Source organism: Atractosteus spatula, chromosome 5 (assembly GCF_055471065.1).
Source record: "Atractosteus spatula isolate fAtrSpa1 chromosome 5, fAtrSpa1.hap1, whole genome shotgun sequence".
NCBI classification, from domain to species: Eukaryota; Metazoa; Chordata; class Actinopteri; order Semionotiformes; family Lepisosteidae; genus Atractosteus; species Atractosteus spatula.
Genome location: NC_142710.1, coordinates 17,002,211 through 17,029,794, shown reverse-complemented (window position 1 = coordinate 17,029,794; position 27,584 = coordinate 17,002,211). Strand labels below are relative to the sequence as shown.

At 39.6% G+C, this 27,584-nt stretch overlaps 1 protein-coding gene across 9 annotated transcripts in view; it reads left to right on the top strand.

Moving 5' to 3' along the window:
- zmiz1a (zinc finger, MIZ-type containing 1a) overlaps window positions 1–27,584 on the top strand; it is a 157,890-nt gene that overhangs the window by 29,369 nt on the left and 100,937 nt on the right. For all 9 annotated transcript variants that reach the window (XM_088915930.1, XM_088915939.1, XM_088915934.1 and 6 more), the window contains exon 2: window positions 12,328–12,435. The gene's annotated coding sequence lies outside the window, so the exon portion shown is untranslated. The remainder of the gene's footprint in view (window positions 1–12,327; window positions 12,436–27,584) is intronic.

Sequence of the window (27,584 nt, the reverse complement as noted above, 5' to 3'; positions counted from 1 at the left end):
ACCACACATCAGCTATCAGTGGAGAGGAGAGCAGAGTAATGAAGCCAATTTATAGATGGGGATTATTAGGAGGCCATGATTGGTAAGGGCCAATGGGAAATTTGGCTAGGACGCCGGGGTTACACCCCTACTCTTTACGAGAAACGCCCTGGGATTTTTAATGACCACAGAGAGTCAGGACCTCGGTTTTACATCTCATCCGAAGGACAACGCCTGTTTACAGTATAGTGTCCCCATCACTATACTGGGGCATTTGGACCCACATTGACTGCAGGGTGAGGACCCCCTGCTGGCCCCACTAACACCTCTTCCAGCAGCAGCCTTAGTTTTTCCCAGGAGGTCTCCCATCCAGGTACTTACCAGGCTCACACCTGCTTAGCTTCAGTGGGTTGCCAGTTGTGAGTTGCAGGGTGATATGGCTGCTGCATGTCACAAGATTGAAATTAAAACCAGGAGATTCACCAAATTCAGCTTCCCTTTTCTTTGTCACAAATCTGCAAAAAAACATTCCTCTTTATCTTGAACCAGATACAGCACATCATTTCAGGTGTGCAATTTCACCTTAACCCTACATCATTCTAATATTGTTCTAAAAATGATTGAGAAACAGTTGAGTTCATTCTAATGCTCGAGCAGTGGTTACATCAGGTTGTTTTTTTTTTTCGTTTCAACAGCGTTTTAACATGATAATTTTCTTCCTCTTAAAGCGACTCATTACAGTTTTTCCTTGAAATGAGAAATTGTCTTGACTTTGTAACTGTCTTTTCCAAAGAAGACTTGAAGTGATGAAGAGCTGGCTTAGTTTACATTGTCTTTTATGAGAGTGGATGCAAACTGGAGCTGGGCAGGACTCAAAGTGGGGAAAAAATTGATGTTGGTAGTCTTCAACAGTCCTCCATCGGTCTTGTGAATGCTTGCTGTTGTCTTGGCAGCTCCTGGGAGCTTCACATTTGTAGATACTCCAGCTATAACAGGGTTATGGTTTCAACCTGTGCAGTTGTACCGACTTAAGTATTAGCTCCTTATTCTTCGAACTAATCATCCCATATGGAAGTCTTAACTACCACTTGCTAAGATGATTGAGTGTTCAATGCACTTAGATGAGGTATCATGGACAAAGTACAGTTTAACAAACAGTACTTAATGTGCTTAGTAAATTAATGAATAACATTGTTCTATATACTGAGTGCCAGTAATTCCTGCAGCTGTAATGCTGAGGAAGTTAATAGGGTGAAGTCATTTCTATTAGGAATTTAAACAGAATATCATTAAAGGTAACCTTTTCTGTTTCTATTTTCTTGTGGCTATGGTATTTGTATGCAAGAATGTTTTGCCTTGTTAGATGTTAGATGGGTGAGCTCGATAGTATGGAATCTGAATTGTTTTCTATGTGAAATCATTGAGGTTGGCTGATTCACATAAGTGAAAACCACTCCTAATCATCTGGAGCAGGATATCACTGAGCAAAATGGGGGAAGTGTGTCCCTCACTGGCAAATTGTTTTGATTATACTAACTGTACAGCTACTGCTGCCTTAGTACGCAGTCATTTTTTGGCCTCGATTTTTTTTTTTATCCTCCCGAATGCTTTATAATTCAGTGCAGGAAAAAAATTATAAGTTCTATGCTGAGGAACTGAAATTAATTCTGCAAGAGAAAAATGAAAAATTCAATCAAGTTATTTAATTGTGAGAACAATTCTGCTTGCTCATATTCAAATTGTTCCATAAACTGAGTTGGTAATGCACATTTGTGAGAGTACGTTTATTTTGTTAACGGTGCCAAGTGTTATGGGTGTAATTGCTATGCAGTATTGCGGGGAGCTGTCACTCAGCCAGGCTTCAAGGATGTAAATGATGGGACTTTTGTAAGGAGAAGAGAGCTGTCTCACAGATCCAGGGCAACAGGCGACTGTCAACCTAGCCATTAACGAGCCCCTGTGGTGGCAAACATCAAGGAAGGAAGACCCAAGATCTTTGGAAAGGTGAACTGGGGGCAGGTCTGCTCCTGGACAGGGAGCCTTGTCAGCTTTTAATTCAGGGATACAGAGACCAATCTTTTGGGTGGCCTCAGCACGTGGCCACCAGCACATTCTGGTGATCTCACTGCCCTTACTGTACCTCCTGAATTACTATGATCACTTTAAGTAAATATAGCAAAGGCCTGTAGAGATTACTGTGTGTTCTCTCTGAAAGTCCGGATGCATTGAAAACTCAAAAGCTGTTGCCTTCCTTCTGTTCTGTACTTGACCAAATAAAATAAATATCAGTTCTATTATGCTGATACAACTGATACAACATGCATGTGTTTCTGACAGCTTTTAATTACAATACAGCTTTAAAAATATTTCATGTTAATATATTATTAATGGAGCCTATGTTGGGTTTATCACCCAGACACGCATATGGTACTCAATGAGCGGGCACTTCTGCACACAGGTACTTTTTCATATTCAAACTCTTATATGAGTCAATTGTAAAATGTTTTTTTTTGTGGGGTAGTACCCTGTTGTGTTTCATATTAGATGATTAGTTAATTTCAGAAACAGTTTTTAAATACACAAAGCTTTTTTTGTATTTTGTCTTATGGTACATTCAAACTATATTTTCTAATTATCCCCAATAATTTTAAGGGTTAGAGGACATGTTAGTCTTTAAAAGTCGGTTGGAGGTTGTCCCAAGTGATGTTTCTGTTTTTTTTAGTTACGTTGCCAGTTCTGTTTTGACTTATTACATTGTAGCCTAAGGCTTGGGCTCACATTATCCTCTACGCTGCAGATTCAAGAACAAACTTCCAGTTGAAATAAATTGAAAAAAAATCCAGTTTTGGCTCATGGGTGCTAAACCAAATTATGCAAGCCCAAAAAGACTTTGTTCCTAACTAGAACTTATTCCTTGAAGTCCTTTTTTGTTCTAAGTTTCGAAAAGTCTGGGATATGACACAGTTGTGGCAAGTTAGGTTAGAAAGAAGGAGTCGGCATCTTTACGCTTTGATTTACTTTGTGGAGAAGAAAAAGGATATTGGATAGCCTGTTGTGTTAGAATTGTTTAATTAGAACATTATTTGATTCTAAAACAAGCACAATAGCAACTCCAAGCTGGAGAAACAGTGCAGAAAATGTTAAATATAAAAAAAGCATCTCATGTCTAGGCGTGACAATTGAGCAAAATCCCTTGAAATCGCTAGAATTGATTTCTGAAGAGATTAATTACCTTCTTATCACCAAGGGTCACCACAGGGCTTAGTGCATGGTGTTGGTGGGTTATGCCTCTGTTGTTAAGTTTTATTTCATCTTAGTCATGCAAAGAGTACTTGTTTTTCCTCTTATGCTCTCTTAATGCTTTTCTTATGAATTGTACACCTGACCACGTGTGGAATTGTGATGAAAATCTGTGCCTGTAATTTGCCATTTGCTTCTCTTTTATAAGGGTTTTAAAATTCGGCCTGGGATTACATTTCTGTCATCCAAAATATGCTGCACATAAGCTTCAAAACCTGTTGAGCAACTAGACATTTTTTTTTCTGTTTAAATATTTTTAGAATGACCTACTTTTTGTTTTCAAATATGTCTTTTATTTCTCTGTTTCACTGTATCACAAGTATCACAATTCTGTGGTTCAGTTTAGTAATAGGGGAAATATGCATTACATGTCATAAATTAGTAGTGAAAGATTCTTTCAGGGCTTTAATGTGCTGAGAGGTCTTGGAAAATCTTCAGAACACATAAGAAGAAGACTTATTCAACACCCACCTAAACACTGCATTTTAAAATTGTTTGCTTTCACGTTTGTACTCAATCTAAATGGCTTGATCAAACACCGTAAAAACGAAGAGGAGCACTCTGTGGTTTATTTGCCAAGCACAGAAAGCAGTCACTGGCTCTTGGCTGACCCTTTTGTTTCCTCTTACAAGGGTAAAAATATATTCTTTAAGCAAAGAAATAGACACCTCTGTGCAGTAGTAGTAGTATAAATTAATTCAGTGTCCAAAACCGCATTGTTTCACAAAGATGGGCATGCACATTTGGAGTGGGGGGCAGGAAGCCGTTCACAGCCCAGAAATGAGCTTGGGAAATCGGGCACCATGTTTTCTTAGGATTGTCGCTTGTTATCCAGTTTCTCTCTCTCTCGACACAATGTGAGGGTGAGAGGGAGAGGTTTAAAATGCAAATACCAGTCCTCAGCTATTCTGTGTGACAGATCAGGGCTCATTTACATTCTCCTTTATATAGTAATTGCCTAGAAAAGAGCTCCTTCTGCCATTAGATTCATTAAATTTGCCACTGATAACTCCACAGATAGCCTATTCTCCAGTGTGAATTACAGACATGAGGAGGGGAGGGAAGGGTGGATTGCTGGGGGTGGCCTACATGGACTAACTGCCACTGGAGCTGCATTTGTTTTGCAGATCTCCCTGTGCTGTGTGCATCTGCCCATACCTGCTAGCGATTTTACCGTATAGTCAACAGTGTGACTGTTTCTCAGCAACTGTGACCGTTTCCCCGAGACGGCTGGGAAACAGAAGAGAACTGAGCTGACAAATTAGCTGCATCTGGCTAAACGGGGTTTAACTTAAGCTTTGAAAAGAGAGATGTTCTAAAAGGATCCACGAAGAATAAAAGAGCGCTAATGACTCAATAGCCCCCTCTAGATTAAGCCCAGTGATTTAATTTAAAAAGGGATATAATCTAATTATTGGTTCAAGTTCAACCACTTGTACAACTGCCTTTATCCTTTTGTTTTCAGATCATTAGAGGTGGAATACTAGAACCTAAATATGGCAATATATTCAGGTAACAATTTGCTAGCCTGTGTTTACAGTGTATCTCAGCAATGTTTATCATGAGCAATTCAGAAGAGGCAAAGCTTCTAAAACAGATACCTCCAGTCAGGAAGGCTTCTGTGTACCAGCTCTTCCATCACAGGCAGTATTCTTTGGATTCCAAGTGCAGATCTGGATATTCCCACAAGGAAAAAGGAATAATCTGGGAAAGAACCAGCACCATTTCTGCAGTGAAGCTGTACACGAAATGCACGTTAATGTTTTGGAGGGTAGTTTCTGAAATTGTTGTGATTGAGTAAAAAAGAAATGCATTTTGATATATGTCAGACTTTTTTTTGCATATGTAAAATATACTTGTGACATGAGTGAATGACTAATGTGAGAAAATGAATCGCTTAATAAGACATTGGGGAAGTGTGCACAGCGTGAAGCAAATTACCTGGATTAGCATAGCAAAATGCTGCATAATTTGCAGTTACTGCTATGCAGATCCTATTTTAAAGAGCAGCCATTGCTAATTACAGCACTGGTAACTCCTTGAGCTACTGTATCTGAAAGGATCACTGAAATGTAAAGGATGGATTACAAAATGAGCCTGCAGTTTACAATGGTTAATAATCTTATCCTTAATTTTCCCGTTAATGTAATGGCATGAAAAAAAAATAAAGCGGGGAGTTTTGCCGATAGCTTTGCATTTGAGTTTCCTGAAAAGGGCTCATAAATAAAATGCAGTTGTTGTTCTTATTACTAATAGATCCTGTGCCCCTGTTTGCTCATTGACAATGATGGGAGTGGGATTACCTTTTAAGAAAATTGCATACAGATACATTTCGTGAGGTAAATGAAGTGATGTTTGACTCTTATATTGCAGTTGTTGTATAACATAAAGCCATTTGTAATGCAAGTATCTTTTTATGTATGGGCAATCACGTTCCTCTACATACTGTAGATATTATCACCAAGACGGCTTTTTGGTGTCTCAAAGACCTGCTCAAGTCCTGGGCATCCTTGGTCCTCAAGGTTTAACTGGAAAACATGATTTCAGATATCATCCCAATGCAACATGGTAGGTGTTTGGAGATTTTAAGTATTAATAGTCTCCTTCCAAGTAGAAAATTTCTCCACTAGGAGTTATGATGAGGCCAAAACACATCTGGCAGCCCTGTATTCTAAAGTAGGCTAAGCTGAAGCGAAGATCTGCTCTGCTTATAGTACCAGCTCTTAGAGCTCCTGCAGGAGAAATGGCTGCTGCTGCTAATAAGGACATTGTTGCTGCCAGTCCAAAGCCTTCCAAGGCAAGCTTTTAGGAACTATAACATTCTCGATTTTGTTTTAAGCTGCACATAAAAGTTTTCACTGTTACTTTTTAAGTATAAACATGTCTGTAGGGTTCCCTTTGAAGCCTTAATCGTTAAAAACAAAACCGGCATCTCTGGTATTATCTTAAATGATCTACAACGTGCCAGCGACAGGAAACCTGTAGAAGACCCATCTCTGCTTGTATTCCAGGCAGTGACAACTGGAAGCACATCGTTGTGCGTAGAGGTAATCAAAGGGCCGACGCACACAACACTTTTGTCGAGCCTTGCGCTGGAAACATAATAATACATGCGAAATTATATCGTGCTTGATTCAGACCTGTTTTTAAAACTCCCACGCAGCATTTGTAAAACTGCTTTCAAGGCAACAGCTAAAAGAGTTATTTGCCTTGTCTTTGTTCAGGCCTCCTCATGGCCTTTTCCAGAATAGCCCTCGACTTCAGAATGATCAGATTCATATCCGTGAGGCTGAAAGCATCTAAAGATGTCTGTAGTTATGTTTACTTTTTCTGTGTGGCATTGTCCTTTTTAAGTTTTCGGAGTTTAAAATTAGCAGTGGTGTAGCCATGCTTCATAAAATGAAGTCGTTGTAGAGAATATGTAATTGTCGGAGAGCTAGGATTGCAAAGCTGCGCATGTTACAGACTTCAACAGAAGTTGTCTTTGCATCTGTTTTTATGACTTGGGGATAGCACGGCCCACGCTAGCCTACTGCATGCAAGCTAAAGCACCGTCATGACTGGGAGGCATGTATTTAAGCAGTGAGTCTGGTTGGATTTGCTACAGTAGGCAACCGTTCTCTGTCATTTTTCTGCTAAATTGTGTTTTGAGTGTTATAGTGCCTGGTGTAACAAGTGTTTAAATTTTAAAAAATGCGGCAGTGTGCCATGAAAGCAAGTGTGTACCATGTGTGATGTGGAAGTTTTGTGCTGAGCTTCACTGCACAGCATAGGGGAGCTCCAGTATGTGCTGCCACAGTGAGTCGATTTTCTTTTCAAAGGTGGTGAGTGCGGAAATAAGAATCAGATTTTTCTATGCCAATTTGCAGTTTGAAGAAACCTATTGTAATTAAAATGTAAATTTTTGCAAATTAGGACAATGCAGTGAAAGACTAGGCTATATAATGCTCACATTTTCTGGTGCTCAGCGCTCGGTCTCCCAGCATTCAGGGATGAGCCGCGGTGTGCTTTACTGGTTTGTGCACTGCTGATTTTGTGCCGTCTCGGCAGGGGTTCGAACATCTCGTCTCCACGATGGCCCTCAGGAGGACCTTGTCCTCAGAAAATGAGAATGACTTCAAAAGAGGCTGGGATCCAGCTAAGGGCTTCTTTATATATACTGACAATTTTTCACACTGAGAAGCCTCCTGTTAGCAGGGCAGAAAGCGTGATTTATCTGCTGTGTTTGTGTTTGTTAAGTATAGGTTATTTGATTCCAGGAGGACTCAATTAAACATATCGGGTGGGTGGAATATATATACAGGCCTGAGTACAACGGCCTTTAAGGTGGTTCATTGTTTTATATTGTCATATGATTTTCTTCACATCCCATTACCAGGCAAGTAAAGTAAATGGCCTCATAAAACTGACACATCATGCAGTTATCTTAAGAGTGTTCTGATCAACTAGTCACGCCTCAACGACCTGATACCCTCATTGTGCACATTATAATATTTTTCGAAGTGAATGCCTGCTGGAAAGCAAACATTCTTCTCTGGAGTTACGAGCCATAGATAAGAGATGGAGTCATGTTTTTGTGCGTGTGTTGGTTGTCATGTTGTCAGAGTAAATCTACTGGTGAAAAAATAACCCAAAGCATGAACCATTTTGAAAGTAATACTTGCCATTTTATATGAGTTTCCTCTTATGTCTTTGGATCAATTATTATTTTAACCCCCCCCCACTAAAGGGACATGAGGCCTATGAAGGCTCTCCTCAGATCCTGACATTTAACATGCAGACCTACAGGAGAGTGAGCACTGTCAGGAGCAGGGATGCATCCCTGATGGATCACACTAGAACTGGCAGGCTGGTTCCAGGTGTCAAAGTTGTGTTGCGATTGGCTCATTGTGCACTTCATCTAGGGTCATCCCAGTCCCTGTCAGCTGTCAGCTGGAGGTACCTGGACTTTAGGGCTCCGCCTGAATTACGAATGAGAGTCTCTACTAGCTGATCCACTCCAAAGTGCCCTGATTGTCATTTGTATATTGGGCAAATCTACAAGATATGTGTTTTGAGTCTCAACACACTAAGTACTACATGATTGCAGGCTGGGAATAAGGGTTTTGGGACAGCATTGCTTTTAGAAGGTCATCTAAAAGAACATATAGGTTTTGAGTATTCATGCGAAGCTGAAATGTAGATAAATATATAGCCTGAATGTTTCTCCTTTCAAAGCACTATACCCTATACTGCATAATTAAAGACACCTGGATCTAATACTGGTCAATGTGAAGATATTACACGGTAACAGCACATTCTCTTAAACTCTCTTAAATGGTCCATTCGTGTGATTGGCCATCATTTGCATGAATTGATGAAGAGCTGTGTGCAATAGGAGATATTGCTGTCCTGCCATTTGCTGTAGAGTGAAGGAAGAAGATAGGTGGAAAAACAGAAGTGAACGGTTAATGACAGAATACTCACAGGAGCTGTAGCTTGACAATTTATGTAAAAGAGATAATGTTATGTGTAAGTTATAAACTTTATGATTAATACAACACTTACGATTTATGTAATTCGTACCAGGTGCTTGTTTTTTTTTATAATTACAACTACAATATTTGCTATGGAATTTGTAGTATAACACTATGCGTGTTGCTTGGAAATGTTATTTTTTGTGTAAATATTCTTGTTAGCTGTCAAAATTCCACCAGCACCTGTAAATCTTACTGAAATTATGCCAGAAAAAGAGATATGCATATACTTCATTTAAAACTATATTATTTTGGCAGAAAAAAATAGTAGTGAGTGTTGTGTGCAAGTTAATGCAGAGGGGTTTGAGTAGTTTTACAGCCTGGGTCCCTGAAGCGTGAAAGATGTGTCGAATCTGGGATGTGGGAAACAAGGCCACAAGGCTGGGCCACAATGCTTTCTATAGTGGTATACCTGTGGAGGGGCATTTCACTGGATTTTTCATTTTCATCCATTGCCCCCAGTAGGTTTCAGGCGAAGTGTTTTTCAGCCAGCTACGGTAATGACCCTAAAGTGGAGAGAGAGACTCAATCAGGAAGAAAAGAAACACTTGTTTTGCACCCAGAACGTTGGCCACCGTGTTTGCTAGAACCTGATCCCATTGAAATGTGTGGAGAGTGAGTTTAACAAGCATGATTCTTCCATAAGTGTATGTAAAGTATATGTGAAGAAATGTGAAATATTTCTTACGTTTCCCACTGTCTATTCAAATGACTCCGGTGATTTTTTATATTTTTCATTTATCATCAGCTGCTTATAGCTTTATTATAAGTGAGTGTGTCTTTAGGATCTCAAGCTCTGTTACAAGTTGCAGCTAAATTGTATTATTGTACTTAAACAAATCAATTTTGTTGCAGTTTTTTTCCCCCCCTGTCATTATGAAGTGTTTGCAGTGTGGAGTGCATTGATTTTTCACAGCCCCGGAAAAACAGTTGATGAATAGCACAGAGGTGTCCTGGGAGCCTTGTTTTAAAGAGAAGAATCCGTCCCCACACACACACACACACAGCCCTCCTCCCCTTTCCCACTTCACAGTCTTGGCTCCAGCTGGGGCAAAATGCCGCCTAAACTCTTGCAGTGGAAAAAAACAGCGGCCACAGGGGATCAGGACCTCCCACTGAACACAAAATCATACTTTGTGGCTAGGGGAATATTTTAGGCTGCTTTCGCTCTGCCCTGCAAACAAAAAGCTTGAACTCAGAAGGTCTTGGTATCAAGTGGAAAAGCTGTGCAGTTCGGGAAAGAGCTCTGGATTGCTCCCAGTGTCTGTACTGGCATGTCTGCCAAAGAGCTGCTTCTGAAAAGTCTCTTGAAAATGCACATTTCACATTTCAAGAAGCATGTTCCACTGATAAAATGATGCTATTTTACGATGTTTTTTTGAAATTCTGGTCTATGGAATACATATTGTTTTAAAAAACGTATTGGTTTTGTCAAATTAATTCCTCTAGCTGTAGAAGGTCTCATTTTTGTGAATGTAAATTTGATGCATTAAGTGGTTGATGCCATTTTGTTTCTTAAGTTCGTTTAATACTGGAAATAAACTAGCTTGTTTTTTTAAAATACAGTATTGGGACTCAAATAGAAATATTATTTCTTCTTGGGCAGAATCTGCCTAAGCCTCTGGAACCTGTTCTTTCCTGGGATTGCAGATAACATAATTACTAATGTGGCCCCAGTCATGGTTACTAAAATCAAGTACATTAAATCCGCTTAATTTTTTGAGGATTTCACAGCTACATGTTTGAAATCGAGGAAAAACTGCTGTGCCATACCTAGAGTCTAAAGATGGCGTGAACCTAAAAGAAGGGAAGAAAAAAGAGGAAATGGAAGTCTTTTATTTATATTTTATTTTTAATTAAATGTATGTCATAGGGAATTAGAACATCATGCCAGTTGTAATTCGTACCTGGAGCCTGATGTCTGTGCATTTGATTGTGCTTGTGTTTCAGTGTGCATAGAAGGTGTGCTGTTAACACAAAGCATTTTCACAACTTTTGAAGTGTATAAGTTTAGCAGGGGTGGCTAATTAACCTTCGTTTTCCAGAGACTGTTAGAAATATGAGATGGAGCTGAGCTGTGAACCTATTGTTGCGATTATGCATGCCACTTATTATGAACATTTAAATATCTTGCTTCTCTGTACATAAAACTAAGCAAATGTAAATAGTGATCTGTCATGTTGGCATTTTCTCTGTGGAAATGGTTGATTCGCTCAGCTTAATCACTCAAAAGGTACATTATTAATGTAAATTAGAGCACGTGTGACAAGTCCTCTGCAGTGCACGGGGTATGTAAGTGGCTCGATACGTGAGAGCATGGATCAGGATCAGTGCTGGGCTGCTGGGTCCGTACGTGCTCAACAAGGGCAGAGCTGGACCTAGCACACTCATGTGTTCATCAAGGTGTTATTAGCAGACGCGAGTGAACCAGTTCCTGAAACACTTCATGTTCTTGTGTAATATTTGTAATTATCTGTACTTTTCTCCCTCTTCAGATATACCAACAAGCTGAATTGCAGCTAGAGAAACTAATTTTCCAGTACATTTATTTCTTCATAAATGTTTACTTATTGTGCTGATTGTAATTTCTGACTGCATATTGGAACAGCAGATAGTCTTATGCTGGAATGAAGACCTTTTCCCAATCTGTTTGAGCTGTCTATTGATTCTGCACGTGGGGTGTGTGATCTTTAAACATGGTGGCTGAAATATCAAGAAGGATCTTATTTGTTGAAAAAGGCTTGAAGTGAAACAGTGACTTGATTTTGGTCTGTTTTTTTAATACCTATATGTAAAAACAAAGATGTTTTAATATACAGTCCTGTTTACTCCAAATAAGTGCCATATGTCTGATTCCTCAGGTGGCAGAGTTTGGTGTCTTCATGAATAATGAGGTGCTGTTTCAAGGTACTTGCAGCATTGTGACATCCAGGAACTGAGATCTTACCCAGTTTCCAACCTCAGTTTGTCTAACCGAGGTGTGGCCAAATCAGAGTTTCAAGGTCTCAACAATATCAGAAGAAAAATGAAGTATTTCAGCTGCAGGATGTCATGGTTAGCACTTTCCCATGCTAGAGGGCTTCTCACCTGTGGAGAGGTCTCCTGTTGCTGGAAGAGTGAAGACAGGGCAGTGGCTGAAGACCGAGAGAGAAGGCATCTGTTAATAGGCTTATCTGTCAATCTGCTGTGAATTGTGATCTATGCAAATTGGGTTTGGCAGTGAACCCATACCCCTGTAAATGTTTAGGGTGTTTAGGAGAATATCCTTTACCTACACTGACATGTGAAGAACTTCTCCAGGCATTAAAACGAGGGAAACAACAATATTAGACTGTTGTAAATGCTCCTCATAAGGATTTTTTTATTGGTACCAACACAGTGGCTCCATGATAGCATCTAGAAGGGCAATCTATCAATTTTGACAATAAAGACAATAAGTCTTTAATCATTAGGAGAAGAGGATCTCTCTTCTGGGCGTATTTTTTGCTAAAGTGTATAAGTGATTTTAACCTCAGTTTGTTTTCATTTGCAGTACGTCTTTCCTGGAAGAGGTTAAGAGGAAAAAGGAAGGGGTGTCCTTAACGGGACATGTGAAGGGAAGGGGGGTGGTCAGAAGACTCCAGGTGTGTAATGCACACAGGTAGGAATCTTTTTGTTCCTTTGTTATTGTTGTTTTTCAGAAGTAGGTAACAGATGATGCTGGCCACTGGCAGTGGATGTGATCGAGTTTAAATCCCCAAGTGACATCAGAAGTGTTATGCATGTTACCTTGACTTTAAAACTTAATTCACTTCATTTATAACCTCATCTTTAATGTTATACTTTACTCAAAATAGTTGTTTTTGTTCTGTCGGTGTGAGTGTGTGATCCTTTGTCAATTAGACATGTCCAATAATGCTGAAGTGTCATTTTGATTAGCCCGTTGACAGTGAGGGTTCAGTCTTAATTAATCTTATTATCAGAAAAATGGTTTGTTTTAATGAAAATAAGCTGTCTGATTTAGTGAAGCTGCTCTGCTTTCTGGTACTGAACAGTGTGTTAACTAGTTGCACCTTGTTAGTGTAAACATCACAAGACACAACACATCTCTGGGAAAGCGGACTTGTGTGAGTAGCTTTTAGCATTTCACTGCTTTTTTATGCAACTGAACAACTTTATGCAACTGAGCCACTTACACTGAGGATTAGCTCTTTAATGAGGGTTTCTATAATGATTATTTAGTATCCAATATCCTAAGATAATATTATAAAAATAACATTTAAATCCTTTCCAAAAATATTTTCTAACATCTTCAGATTCCTAAGCCTTATTTCAACATGTGTCCTCGACCTGCAGCTTTAAGTGTTGCATTAAACTAGACACATCCTATAACCCTTATCTACATAACGCAACATGAAAGTCAAGAATTCAGTTTGTTTTTTAGCTGCAACACAGGAAGTGAGCTACATTGAAACTCAAATCTGAGACAAAACTGAATGAGAAGATTATAGTTGTGCAGCCTGAAGGCAATGGAAATAAGTGGGTTAAGAGTCAAGACAGGTGAAGATTGTGATGCTCCCCCTGCAAAACTACCTGTGGAAATCAAGATATGCGATGATGACATACCCTGAATCTGCCAGTGTAGCAAGAAAAACAACGGTAGCTCCATTCTGGGCACTACAAGATTAAATTTCAATGGCTGACACATACATGTGCTTTTGATATGTGCATTTAACTAACTAGCATGACACAATAACCTGAATGCATAAAAATGTTTCCGGGGTGCTATAATGGTTGAAACTCTTGGGCAGAGTGATTTTGCTGTGTATTACTGCTCTGTATGAAAACGTCAATAAACCGCATAAATCTCCCTTCACCACATAACTGGGTTAGGTGTAGGCTGGTTTTCTTGTCACAACCTGTGTCTGACCCCTTGTCTGTCTCGGGCGAAGGGAATTTTCTTTGCCTGCCGCTTTTACCAAGTTGCTGGCAAGGGAGCAGTAGCAAATCAACAAAGCAGGCAACGGATTGCTTAAAACGTCCTCCTCTTGAGCAAATGCCTTACTATATACTTCACTGGAAGCACCTGTAGTTGTGTAGCCAAAATCATGTTTCAATGATCAGAGTTTCACTTGCTTCATCAGGGTTTTTGGATTTGCCACATGCTTAATAATAAGGTGAGAACCCCCCCAAAAATTCACTTTCTTTACAGACTGAGATCCCATGGGCATCACCTGGATTGCTCTGGCTGTAAATAGCTGGCCGCTGATTGAAGTCTGTTAGTGCAGACGTCGATCCTCTGCATCTTCTGGGCTGCAGGTATACTTCACCTGTGTAACACAGTGAATATTTTTGTTCTGATGAAGTAATGAGCATTTAGATCTTAAACATTTCCTTTACTATTACTTACAGTTGCTGCAGATATTTCACAGTTGTTTGGTTCCCCCACTGAAATGAGCGGTTTGGATTCATAATGCGTCGAAAGTCTTTGAAATTGTACCTGCTCAGTTACACAATGAATTGGTCATAATATTTTCTATTTTTTTCTGGGATTAGGAATTAGGACAATCAAAAAAAAAAAGGCTGGTAATCTTGCAGAATGAACGCTGAGAAATGCTGTGACCATGACAAACATCTGCCTCACACGCAGCTGAGTGGGATAAACTAAACCGATTAGTGTTTTAAACAGCAAGCCGTGAGGGCAGTCAGAACAGCCACAATGTGATGGCGGCAGGGAGATTGTGCTCCAGCAGGCCTTTGTTTCCATCATGGATTCTCCCAGTATACAGGCCGCTGTCATCTGAATCTTGAAAACATATGATGTAGAACTGTTTTATAAAATACGACACTGGGGGTTGACAGTAGTATTGCTTTATGAATACATTATGGGCTTCAAGTGATTTAGCAGTTTGTTCACTGTCAGGCTTTACACATGCAGAAATTATTCTGCGTTCCTTTAAAGAGAAATCTGCTGAAAGTCGGCGATATCATTTAAATTAAAGTCTGTTGACCTTTTCTATAGTTACTTTAAAGCTGAAGTATAGTTATAGTGTATTTTTCTGTTAGTTATGTATTGTGGCTGAGATGCTCTTCCTTTCAACTCATTGGCGATTTCTGAGCAATCACTTTCTCATTGGCTTTGCCAGGAGGGCAGTTTCCTGTAAGGACTGCACCGTTAATCTTATGCGAGGAGAAATCGCTTTCGTTCGGAGGTCAGTTTATGGCACTGAGCCATAGAGGGGAGAAACATCAGTTACTGCCTGTGCAGAGGGAGGAGGTGGTTCTTTCCCTATGCCCACACATTGAGAAATTCAAGATGGGGTGGGAGTGCCCCAGATTATTAAGTGAGAACCAAATGGTTTTATATGAGGGACAGGCCTCACCACAGCACCCAGAAAGTGTTTCATGTGATCTTGAAAGCAACAGTCTTTCACTCTCAACTCTGACCATTAGAGAAACCACACTGACATCTCAAAGATATTTTTGATTTTTAACGTTTTTTTTTTAATTGTTAGTGTGTTAAACTGTAGGATGTTTTTTTATATACATGTTACCTATCTACTGGATATAATGTATTTTTTATAAAGGTCCTTGAGATTGCATTAGTCAATGAATATTCACTTAATGGTTTGTGGTTTTCTGCATTTAACCATGGTTTCAAATATCCAGCAATCCATTTTCCAAAATACTGTTCTGGCCTTACATACAGATGCACAGAAGGTAGACGTCATGTATGTATTTTTTTATACTGTCAGACCAGACCTCATAAAAACATTTTATATCTGTACATGTAAGTCTTCCGTGTGCTGGTAAATATGAAGCCCAGTGCCCGTGTGTATAAAGAGTGCTACACAGGATAAAGAAAAGGATGTCAGCACACTGAGGATTAGGACTCGCCGCAGGAGTTTCTGTGCTTCAAGGACTTTTTCTTGGGTGTTTCGACTTATGTCCTAGAGCCGTATTTAATTAAAAAAAGATTCCTGTGAGTGGAGGTGATAGGGGAGGCTGGGAGCAGCAGGATAAATATTTGTTATCCTTGCATGTGGAACTGTGTAAGGTTGTGTATAGAGGCTGCTTGCATGACTTTTTTTTTTTACCATTTCAGCAATTTAATTTTTGCTCATCTTTTCTACACAGGTTTTCAAAAAGGTGACTTTAAGCTTCAGTACAACTTGGTTTCTTTTCTCGCTGTTTTTTTTACATCATCATAGGGTTATAATCCTATATAACCAATCACAGAAAAACCAAACCAGAAAATGATAAAGCATGGTGTAAATTAAGAAGCTACCTAATAAAAAATTATATTGCATGATAATCAGAAATGGACACTTCTTGCACTTTTTACTTTACTCCATTGAGTGGTGTAATTTTCTTTTCAAAGATTGAGAAACCAAAATGGCTCTGAAAAGTGTTACACATTAAGATGGTTGTACTGCCAGTTAAGAATCTAGTAACTAATTCATAGCAAGCAAGGAACTGAACAGAAGGTCAAAGTTCAGAGTAGGAGGTGGTCAGAGCCTCTGCTGCTGCTGATAACCCAGTGGTTTGTCGTCAAACAGTACAGTACAGAGGCAGGGCTTTGTGTACTCAGCTAAAAATAGTCAAGGATCGGCTCCTTCCAGCACACTGATTATCACATTTACCAGCCAGGCTTGTGCATGTGTATTAACCCATTATGGCCTGAATTTTTGCTTTTGTGTACAAAACCTAAGAAGGAATCGTATGTTGTAGGAATTATTCCTTTCACTGAAAATATTTTTTAAAAGTTTTTATTGTTGTACAATATTTACTGGCAGCGGGGCTCAGAAGTTCCGACAGGTCTGCCTGCACTGTCTGTTGGTTACACCCATGTTGAATATTCTGCCAGTGTTAGGCTGTCATATGATAACTTTATTAGAAACATAAAATTATCACTTTTATACATTTCCCAGAAATGCCAAATGAAATACATTCATAGAATAATGATTCAACTACAAACAGTGACTCAGGAGTTCAGTATTAAAACTTGTGTGGCAAAACTCAAAAGGCATTTTTTTTTCATTCACATAAAAGAAAAACTCAAATGTGGCCGAGATTAATTTTTTTTTGTGGATCAGACTAATTTTGGTCGATGACCTCTGACCGGTGCCCGCCACAATTCTGCTACCTAATGTCATTTGACATGACTCTGCATTTCAGTCAGGCCAGATGCCCAGATTCAGAGTTCATAGACTTATTTCTATTGGTGGTACCTTCAAGTCCTGACAAGCCACAAAGTGAAAAATCAAACGAGTTTTGTTTCTTGAGGACTGCTCACAGTTGTCATGACTGGTAAAAAAAAAAGATCTTGGATAGCTAAATTGGATTTTGGCTTTTTGTAAATTTGCATGCTTAGGTTAATTCATAAAGAGATAAAGGTGTCTGCTGGAACACTATAAAGTAGGTTACACATCTATAACAGGACTTCAAATTCTGTTTCTGGTGTCAGAAATACATTAATATCAGTTGTGGAGGGATTTCTTTTACTTAATTTGTTTTTTGATGCATTTCAGTAAATAAAGCCTTTTTACTCGTGGACACAGCTCTCAGACTGTACTGTATTACCAAATATCAAATTGAGGCAAAATAGTTGCATACTGTTTCTTACCTGAAAAGATGTGACTGCTGAAAAGACAAATTGTTTGCATGCAAAATTCAAATCTGTGACTCTTCCTTCATCAATCGGTCTGCCTACAAACCCTGTAATCTGTTTATATCACTGTGAGCTTTACATGGAAGCTTAATGATACTAACCACTCTCCTCCCTTTCAGATGACCTTTAAAACAGTCATTTTATTTTTTTAACTGCTTTGTTGGTGTAAACATTTTTTAGGAAGGAAACACATTTTTATTCCCGTTGCTGTCGTTTGTAGCTCCACATTTATGAATAAGTCTGACTATTCAGTGTGCTGGAAGACAAATGGGAACAGGGCGCACTGCCATAAGGAAAAAAAAATGTTTAAAAAACATTAAACAAATGCTTAAATGCATGCTGTCATTGACATGAAAAGGTTATATAATTATGAAACTCATTTCTGTTAACTTGTCAAGTGTTTTCTTTATGATTAATAACTCTGCTCTTAATGTGTTTTACTTTGTACGTGGACAAATTAATTAATAACCCTCTGTAATTATATACTTTTTAATAATACCATTGGCTTGCTGATCCTGTGATTTTATGAATGATCTGATCTCATTGTGTGTAGTCTCACAGTTTCCATTAGTAAATAGAAATAATGTTAATCTTTTCATAATGTTGTTTGAAAGCTACTCAGCAAATTTACTTAATAAAACAAATGATGTAGTAGTATGCTTCAATTAAAGTGTTTTCTAAGATTTATATGGCTGTACTTGGAAATTGTTCTTTGCCAGATTGGAACTAGAAGGCTTATATTACTTTTTTTAAAAAAAAAGAAACTGAGGTGTAAAAAAGTCATTCTGCATTCCTACTTGCTTTCATAATCTTGAAGTGCCGAAGTTCAGTTTCAAACACTTTGTTGCATCTGTAACAAATGAGTTCCCTCCTCATTTCACTGTGTTTACTGTGGTTTAATGTGATAATCAAGCACCTTCATTACTATGTAGCATCTTAGCAGTGCTTAGGTGTCATTTACATTTTCACAGCCTTGTATCTTCTATAGTTGCTCTGCTTTGTGGGCATTGCCACTCTTTGTTGTAATTAAAAAATATACCCCTAATCTTTTTATAACCATAGTTAATTTGCACATTTAGTAGTTATGTAAATGTACTCAATTTAATTGGTGTGTCCAGCCAAGAACACGCACCTTGTTTCAATCGTATTACCAGAAGTGCCGTTTGTATCGAGTGATAATGGGAGTACATTTTGAAGAAATGAAACTTGCAACTGCACTTTGAGGTAAATGCATCAGTGACACAATAAGGGGTGCTCTGCTGAAAGTGGAATTAAAATGTGTTATCCTAGAAGTTCAAACTGAGATATCTGAAACATAATGCACAACTCCTGCAAAAAGTGATGCACTTTCTATTACTATTTATTCAAACAGCATGGAGCTGTCAAGGGTTAGCTAAATAGTGCTGATTGGAGTAATTTAGCACTCTAGTCACAGAGCAGCTGTTTGACTTTCTCTTGATTGCCCTGTGTACAGAAGAATTTCCCACTACTTAATGCAAATTTTCTTTTAATATACATTTACTCATTAAAAAGGCTTATCTCTCAATTCACTAATTCTGATTCCTCTATACATTCACCTGTGTTCTTCCGTTCTTAAATTTCTGCTTCAAACATCTTCTCTATCGGGCTGCAGTATGGAGGTGTGGTTAGGGCTCTGGACCTGCGACTGGAAGGTTGTGGGTTCAAACTCTGGTGGGGATCTGCTGTTGTACCCCACAGCATGATGCTCCAGCTGCATTAATGGGTAGGAACAAAACGTCCTTTGGATAAAAGCTGCAGCCAAGTCGTTTAGAGGAGAATAAGATGGGGAGAACCAATTTTAACTTACTTTACCAGGCTTTTTTTTTCTCCATCTTACATCTGTTTGGTAAGAAAAGAACAATATTTTAATATAATTTGTAAGGCAAATCAAGAGGCATGCAGCATTAATTACACCAAAAAAGTGTTAAGTGAAAATGTATGTTGTCAGTGGTGTTCTGCATCTTGGCATGATGAAAACTAGTCGGTTCATCCCCTCCATGTTATACAGTATATTGTCATACATCTGGATCTTTTTTTTCCATAATTAAGCTCATAAGGCGAGGCAGATGCTGCACGCTTTTCATCCCAGGTCACAAGCTCCCCCGAACCCTGGTAAAAATGATTGCACCTGCTGGCAGTGTTTTATATATATATATCAGTTCCTGTGACTGCTGGTGTTACAGTCATAGTTAAAGAAACCATTGTTTTAGTGGCTTGCGTCCACACGGGACATTCTCCATGGCAGCTAATGCTTTGCCTCAATAACAGGAAGGCAAGGGGAGAAACAGAAAGTGGGATGAAAACTGGAAGCAGACTATTACATCATGCTGTGAAGTGGTTTTGGTAGGAAGTGAAATTGGGAGGGCTTGCATTTTAAATGGAAATCACACTGTGTACAGGTATTTTGGTAGAAACACAGCCTTCTGATGTCTATTTAATGAGCAGAAGGTGTCTCACAGTCCCTAACTAGCTAACTGGGCTGTTTGAAGTTGGTGTTCCTCTTTAATGTAATACTTAGGTTAAAGTAATTGACTGAGACTTCTGAATCTTTGGGGAGGGAAGGCGATGCATCTCAGCTCTTCCCTCCTTGACATAGGAATACAAAACTACAAGTTGAGGTAGGGAGGGGAAAAGGGAGCAGGGTGTTAGAGGATATGTTCATTCCCACTGCAAGAATCTATAATTTGATCTGATAGTTAAACACGACGGGCGGAGTTTTGCCAGAATCTGCAGTTAGAAAAGCCTTTCTGTTTTATGAGAGTGACAGTAACTGAAGTAAAATGGTTCTTAAGCCTTCTTAGCCTGCTGGAAACATCTAAAGAGTCTTGTCAAGCCTCCACTGGAGCTTCTCATCCAGTGCAATATATTTACTCTCCTTTAATTTTTTTTTGCTTCATGTGAAACTGATCGATTTGATTTCATGGGTTTTCGTCTTCTCTTTTGGGGGAAAAAAAGGTCAAAAGAGGAAAAGAAAGATTGGCTGGTGATGTGCAAAACAGAATATTGCATAAAAATAGGGAAAGAACCAGGACTGTAGCAGTGTGGAACAGAGCAAACAGATCTTTAAGCTTTCCGGATCCCTCAGATACCAGAATGTGAGTTATTTCGAGCACTCTGACCTTCTTAATTGAAAACGTATGAAGCTGCTCTGAGCTGTGTTGTTGATACAACAGCAAACCAAATGTGTACAACCCGCATGCTCTGATGAAACAGCCAGTTCTGAAAGCTGACCCCTGCTTTAGCTGCAGGAGAAAATGGAAATGCACTTGCATTGGCAGAGAGACCAGGAGGGGCATCATGCAGACAGCTGCACGTGTGGCGTCATGTAGCCCTGTCTGTCATGAAGATATTTCTGTCTCCTTAGTGCAGCCCACAAGACTTGGAAACGGGCACGCGCTGCCATCGTGACGTCATCACTCATGTCCTGGGCTTTGCTAAAAGGGCAGGAGATCACTTCCCCAGGATTCAAATTAGACTATGAAGCCATGATTGATGGAAAACCAGGACAAATGCTCCTGAAACAAAGATCAACAACAATAACAAATTTGACCATCACAAACCCTGGGTTTTTTAAGGAACAGATTGTGAGATTTCAGTTCCCTTAGATTGTATTTGTGCTCTGATCTTTATGTTAATACTGTAACACCTCCACGCTCGTATGAGAGGTCACAGACCCCCCATCTCCACCATGTGTAATTTAAATACCAAAGCAAATACTTAAACTGAGAGTAGTTGTATGTATTTTATCTTCAGAGTATCCAATACCAAGTTAACAAAGGAAATGCATTTTTTTTTATTCTGGATTAAGCAGTGTACAAGGGTGGGTTGCTGCAGAAAGTTTAATGGGTCCTACTAAGAATGAGGCTGGTTTTCCTCCGTGTAAAAGGAGAATGTGGGGTCATGTGTGTGGCTGGCTTCACAGAAACAGTTACAACGCATGTTAACAAGTGTCGTTATCTCCCTGGGCGCTGGAGGCCATGCTAGAATCGGCTCCTCTGGCAGAAGGGATCAGGGATCTGTCAGGATCAATCCTGACAACTTGCCTCACAGCCCCTCGGTAAGGTCTGATCACTCAGGCTTTGAAATGAACAAGCCTCACCCAGGAGCTGGTCTCCCACCTATCTGGATATGTACAGAGCCTAGTGCGAAAGGGTACATTTTGTGCTTCAAAGATTTTTGAATAAACTGTGATATTTGTTTTCTTTTAAGCATTTGTTTAATCCTGCTTAATCATTCTGTCTTAAAGATGCATTGCTTAGCTTATCTTAAGCAGTTTAATAAATTATTAAAATTATGTTGCACACCTCTGCAAACATCCTATTGTGTAGTTAAATGAGCTGGGAACATGATACCAATGACAATTAAGCTGTGAGAGATATCTAAACCTGGTTTTGCCACAGTCTGTTTCCTCTTGCCATCTTCCTATTCACTGTACAGGTGGGGCTCAGCACCAACAGAGGAAACTTAAAACTGAGGTTATGTTTGTTTCCATGGATCACTAAAGATACTGGACAGTGTGAAAGTAGGGTGTTAATCCCAGTGTCCTGGCTAAACTCTACTCTGGACTTCCTTGAAAACCTGGCAAAATAAGTTTCTGTCCTAATTCATTTGTACTAATTTCTCACTCCTCCTCCTGATCTGCTGTGCAGTAGGCCTGCAGGTGCACAGTGGCTGCTGTGTGTCCCCCAGTGGTGGAAGAAGTGGGTCTCCTCCTATATTATAATAATGTAAATAATGATAATGTTTCTTTATTAGCCCTATACAATTTCTTGCATTAGGAATTTATCTTTTCGCATACCCCAGCTTTTCTCCATGAGACACAGACACACAGACAGGGAGAGAAGCTTGGGGTCAGAGCACAGGGTCAGCCATTGTACGGCGCCCCTGGAGCAGTTGGGATTAAGGGCCTTGCTCAGGGGCCCAACGGAGTAGGATTCCTCTGCTGGCCGCGGGATTTGAACCAGCAACCTTCTAGTCACAGGCGCAGATCCTGAGCCATGGTATCTGTGGGATGAAATGTTTTATACATTATGGTTTAGTATGAAATCTGATGTTGACGTGTGTGCTCGTCTCTGGTCCAGAAACTGCCCACGACAGAAGGGAATGATAAAAGGAAAGTCAACCACCCCACCAGGCATTGGGTTTAGCGTGTAACACAGCTGCAGGAACATGCTCTCTGGAAGGCTGTAGGAACATGCCAATATTTTCATTCCCCTTCTTCAGGCATTTCCGACTGCTAACAAAGGAAGAATGAAGTGGTGAAATCAGAAAGGAAGATCCTTTATAGGGGCAAAGAAAGACCTCGCGTGCCTCTGCTGACTGAAGATACAGGCTGCAAAATCCGCACTTTGTATTGAGAATTGTAATATTTTTTAGCTCAAAAGATAGATTGTTACCTCCTACCCCTATTCATTTTCTTTTCAAACCCGAAACTCCACAGTTGCTCTTTTTGGAATTCCCAGAGTCAAAAGTGCACATGCTTCAAGAATGTCAACCAGTGTGAATTCAAAGCTTTACCACCAGTTTTGTTTTTTTGAAAGGGAAAATGTTTTAATCCATTAACTTGAGCATTTTGCTGTTGCGTTTCAAACTGTTAAAACATACCTCATCGTTATGAGTTGCGGTGCAATGAAAACAGTGCGTGGAGGTGGAGCCTTTTAGCAGTCAGGAAACGCTGCAGTCAGGAGAGTTGTGACAGTTTCACAGCCCCAAACCTCAGTTGAGAATAGTACATAATATCCAGCTCCCCTTAATGGAAAAAACCAACCATCTCTAGGCCTTCGAATCTCTGAAATTGTCTTTTCTGTATAGTGAGGAAGCATGTTAGATGTGATGCCCCAAATACAGTCACTTGGAATTAAATTCAGTGTGTGTGTGGAGCAACACATTTCCATCTGCCTCTATCAATTGTATCCAGGATGCCTGCAGAGGATTTGCCGAGAGATTCTTTAAAATGATAAACAGATGCCCATAAACAGGGATTTAGGTTGCAAGAGGAAAGAGTTACGATAATTGCTAGGTGCATTAGACTCATTTCCATAGATGAAAACCCACGTCTGTCAGTAAATTTAGCAGCCCCCCTAGATTTCGTTTCTGTGTCATCATTGTAAATGTTTCAGTCAGTGGGTCACGTGCCTGCAATTCTGCGGTAGACTGGCAGAGTCCTTGGGCTGGAACCAAGTGCTGGTGGTTTGCAGTCTTGGCAGCCACTGTGTCTAACTGGAGCTGGGAATAAAGAGGCCTTGTGTGATTTAATGCCACTGTGAAAAGTTGGGTTGACTGTGAGCAAGTGAAGGTTTAAAATAATGAGAGGTCTTTACCTTTGTTTTACTGTTAAGTTACAAAGCTACTAGAAGCCGTTTGCTCTCAAGTTATGTAAGCATCCAGTATTTGCTTACCATAAATGATACATTTTCTTAAACAGATTTCTTGTTTTCAAATGTGCAATTTGTTTTGGAGCACAGAAACAATCTTTTCAGGACAGCGGGCACATTCAGGTGGGAGGAGGATTTTCAGTTAAGCGCCAATGATATGGAAAGAAATGCTTGCTGTGTGTACAATGACGAGTGCATTAGGTCTACAAATCCTGTTGGTGTTTTAATAATTTTCACCTGTGAAATGCAGATGCATTCACTACAGTTTCTTTCTGACCCCCTCTTTTAAATCCATTCTACTTTTTACATGCCTCTTCCGTTCTATTTCCTTGGCCTTCTTCAAGTGGTACTTTGGTGCATTAACATCAGTTCAAGAAAACTGCAAGACCGATGCCAAAAGGGTGATTACATGGTGAAGTTTTGTTTCAAAGCACCAGTTTTTATTTTTGATTAAATCTGCACATGACTAGTATTCATTTAAACAATTAAAGACCCAGTGGACTGAATAGCTGTTCACTTTCTGTCTGACATTTTCTGTTAGCAATAAACTTGATTTTACACAGCACCTTAAAATGTAACCATCTTAAAGCACTTAACTCAATATTCACTGTCACAAGAGTACTTGTGTGATGGACACCAAATATGATTAACTTTTTGCTAATTAGGATCATAATTCACAACCTGTGCGAAAGGCCTTTAAATGTTTGTGGATGCTGAACGATTCATGAACTGCTCAACAGGGTTACACAACATTACTCTGCTGCGATGGTGTTGTACAGTAATTTCGACATGGCTAGCTAATGTGATACAGCTCTTAGGGTTGTCATGAACAGCTATTGTGTGTGAATCATGAATGGAAGTTGTGAAATTATAATTGGGATTTTTTTAGTCCTTCATGAAACCTTTTGTGAATGGTTCTAGCGCCTGTTTGTTTTTATTTTTTGATCCAGCTGCACTTGAACAGATTTTGAACTTTTTCAGCTTCTTACTGAAACCATGGAGAAAGCTATTAATAGTAATTTTCCCTGCATAGTTTGAATGATAATACACAGAAGGAAAGTGTGTATGATTCACAGGTTAAGATGGCTATGTGTGCTTCAAACATGTGCCACAAGGGTACTTGTCATACCAGATAGTCCTTGGTTTATTTTTAATACAAAGGCTAAAAAAGACAGTTCCTTTTAATTCTCCAATTTCTTATGATGTTATATATATATAATTGCATTCCAAAGTGAATAATGGTTTGTTACAGTTTCAAAGACAAGTAGACTGGCTAGAAAAAGCGCTAAATGCAAATGATCTTGATTGCTGAAAGTTACATAAAGTCAGAAAGTCCACTTTAAAGGGGTTCTGCCTCTTGCAGCTCATATTGGTTCTTCTGGTACACAACCAGCTTCTAGCTGTAAACCTGGTGCTAGAAATTCAGCAGCTTTATTAGTATTCCTTTCCTAAGTAGTTGATGTCTAGATTTGCACAGCATTTGGAAGTAGCTGAATTGCTAATATTCCCAGTCATATATTCTTGGTCTTTGCGCTGCTAATATTTTGATCCGAATTTCTGAAATTATATCATTAGTGGGTATTAATGCTTTCAGGTTCTGTGCCGCACTTTGTAATTTTCTCCCTCTGATTGTGTTTGAAGTGCTTATTCAGATACGTTTCAGGGGCTGGAGAGCAGGTTGGATGCCTTTCTTTCCTAAGTCCTTGTGCTGTGATCATATGATCAGCAGCGGTTTGCCATTGTCAGCAATCCCTTCACGATCTTCAGCGTCTGGTTACAACAGGCTAATAGGGCTGTGAATATATTGCTGCCATCCCAGCTCAGCCATGTTAAATCCAGGAAAGGTAATGTATATGCAACAAAACACAAAGATTTAATATTGGGTGTTACAAAAAGGTCTGTGTGGACATTGGCCTTATTTTTGCCGATGATCATAAATGGGCATATTCATTTTAAACAGAAAAAATATTTGCTCCAGTGCAGCCTAGTTATATGAATTATTCAGATTGCATGCATCCTGGCCACTACATTTAATGGCATCTATTTGAGATCAATCTGGATGCGCAGTGATCTCAGCATTCAATATACTACATGGAAATTGCTTGAAATTCCTGTGTGCCAGTTAAATAATGCCAAATAGGAAAATGATTATATTCGGTAGGAAAAAATGGAATTAAAGCTTGTTTTGTGTGCTCAATGGCAAGCGGTCGGCTTCATACCAAGTGTCTGAAAGTTAGCGTGTGGCAGAGTCATGAAATGATCTCATTCATATTTGAAGGCCCCTCTCCCATTTTTGTGATTTGTCACTCCACCACAGTAGCCTAGTGTGTATCTGCAGCATCACTCCTAATCACATCTCTTACAACAAGCTACAGTAACTGCTTTCATATTACGTATTTGTATGAGTATTTAATATTTGCAGGTTTAAAGTTTGTGCTTTCTGGGGGAGGGGAGATTAACTGCATAAAATTATTTATGTACTTGGATGAGGGAAGGAGTCTTTTTTTTCCTGAAGGTCCACTATTAAAAGAACTTCAGGACAGAGTGAGCAAGGTGCCTATTTACAATGAGAGGTCCCTCACCGCTTCATCCCCCTGGATTTCACACAAGCAGGTCTTGAACACAGGGCACATGGTGCACTCTGTGTAGTCTGGACACTGGCCTTTTTATCTGAGCCTCAACCCTTCACATCCTTTGAAAGCACCAGGATAGACAGGGCCATACTAAAAATGCTCCACTTGGCATTGATGCAACTATCTGTAGTAAAGCCTGCTTCAGCGACAAAGAAGGTGTTAAAAAAAAAGGGCTTTCGTGAACCATTTCTTGCCATGAGGTCCGTTAGATGAAATTATTTCACTTATCATTTGCCCATGTTTGAAAAGGTGATTTCTCACTTTAATTCCTGTTTACCTGACTGATGATGGCTCCATTGTCTGGGTGCTCTGAGACAGCCATTGCTGGCAAGTATTCTTTCAGAGAGGCCTTTAGCTTGTTCCGCTGTGCCTGTACTGTATGTTCAGAGTCATCTGCTGCCCCGTCAACTACGAGAACTGTGGGCGTTACGGTCACAACTGTGGTTATCTATGTTATCACTAACTGTGCCTGAAAAGCTGATCAACACATTTGTCGTCTCCCGAATTGACTACTGTAATGCTCTACTCAGTAGGGTATCTAAATCCACATTGAACAAACTGCAGTATGTCCAAAGTTCGGCAGCCAGAATCCTGACCAGGTCTAGTGCAAGTGATCACCATACTCCTATCCTGGAGTCATTGCGCTGGCTTCCTGTCAAGTTTCGTGTCGACTTCAAAATCCTCTTGCTTGTCTATAAGGCCTAATATCACCCTACTCCCTACCTCACAACCTTTGCTCTTCTAATTCTGGTCTCCTATCTGTCCCCCAAGCCTGTCTACACTCTATGGGTGACAGGGCCTTCTCCTGTTATGCCCCTAAGCTCTGCAACTCTTAAATGCATTTGGGATAGGCTGCAGCTCCCCCATGATCCTGAATTGAAGAAATTATAATAATAATAATTAATAATAATTGCTTACACTTATATAGCGCTTTTCTGGACACTCCACTCAAAGCGCTTTACAGGTAATGGGGATCCCCTCCACCACCACCAATGTGCAGCATCCACCTGGATGATGCGACAGCAGCCATAATGCGCCAGAACACTCCCCACACATCAGCTCTCAAGGGAGGAGCACAGAGTAATGAAGCCGGTTAATAGATGGGGATTAT